Below are 1532 nucleotides of genomic sequence, written 5' to 3' on the forward strand. Positions count from 1 at the left end.
CAAAGGTGTGCATGTCGTGGCTCGACATCTTCCAGCATGCTGCGGCGCTATACCCGCCGTGGCCTCCGACAGCCGCCACTCCGCCATCAATCAATGGTTAACTATATCATTAACCATAAAACGAAGAATAATAGGCCTCCGACAGCTGTCTACCCGGCTGCGTCGCCGCCCCCGCCGTCCTCTCCGCCCCCTCCGCCCCCTCCGCCCTTTTGGTCGCTCAGCCCGCGGCAGGCGAGGGGATCGCCGAGATTCGCCGAGATTCGCCGAGATGTCGCCCCGAGATGTCGCCCCGAGAGGTGGCCGAGAGGTGGCAAGTACACGGGCCAGCACTCCCCCTCGCTCGCACTTTGCCTCGCGTGCGCGCGCACGGAATCAGCCTCGAGGCGACCCCTCTCGTACTGGCGCACGCGAGCGAGGTCTCTCTGCTCCTCCACACACTGCCAAGCCATTCGACCCGCCGAACCACATGCACCTTCATCTTTGCGGTACCCCAGCATCTACACGCGCACCCCAAGTCTCCCCGAGACCTCGCGAGCCGTATGCACTCGCCACACAGGCGCTAGAGGAGCTGTACGCCTCGGCGGGCGGCGCAGACGGCAAATGGCGCGCCGCGACCCCCCGCCCCCCGGACTTGGAGCAGCCCATGGCAGAGAGAGAGCATTCTCCTCCTCCTCCTCCTCGCCCCCCGGACTTGGAGCAGCCCATGGCAGAGAGAGAGCATTCTCCTCCTCCTCCTCGCCCCCCGGACTTGGAGCAGCCCATGGCAGAGAGAGAGCATTCTCCTCCTCCTCCTCACCGCCCACACGCGCACTCTATGCATATCTCTCCAGGCGGTACGCGACCAACTGGACAACGGGAGGCGACGTGTGCCGCTGGTGGGGCGTGACGTGCTCGAAAGAGGTGTGGGAGGGGGGGCGGCGGCACAGCACACAGCACTGTGGCCCACTCCGCCGTGCACATGGCCTTTGCTTTGTGGCGAGCAGGTGGCGGCGAGCGGCGGCGGCGAGGTGATCGGACTCAACCTGCAAGGCAACCGGCTCGAAGGCCCGCGGCGCCAAGTTTCATCACCACAATCCCACACTCGCCAAGACTCCTCGCCAATATATAGCGCAGTACACTAACAAAGGCCGCGCCTCTGCGCGCCTCCCGCGGCATGTTCAGCGCGCGGGGAGCCCTCGTCCACCGCATCACCTCCCCATATCTCCCCATATCTCCCCGAGTCCTGCTCCACCGCACCGTATCAGGCACGCTGCCGCGCTCGCTCGCCTCGCTCTCGCGCCTCATCGCCATCGACGCGGACGGCAGCGCCGCGCTCTCCCAAACCCTTCCCGGAGGGGGAGGGGCGCACGCGCGCGCAGCCTCTCTTTCTTCTTGTCTGCAGGCAACGAGGCCCTGAGCGGGACCCTGCCGCCGGAGCTGAAGCGGCTGTCGGCGAGCGTCGCGCCGCCACACACTCTGCCGCGAGCGCGAGCGCCGGTTGAGAGACAGCGATCAGTTGTTGTGTGAGTGTGTGTCCACTGCACGTGCGGGGC

The sequence above is a fragment of the Emiliania huxleyi genome (assembly GCF_000372725.1).
Source record: "Emiliania huxleyi CCMP1516 unplaced genomic scaffold EMIHUscaffold_63, whole genome shotgun sequence".
Lineage (NCBI taxonomy): Eukaryota > Haptophyta > Isochrysidales > Noelaerhabdaceae > Emiliania > Emiliania huxleyi.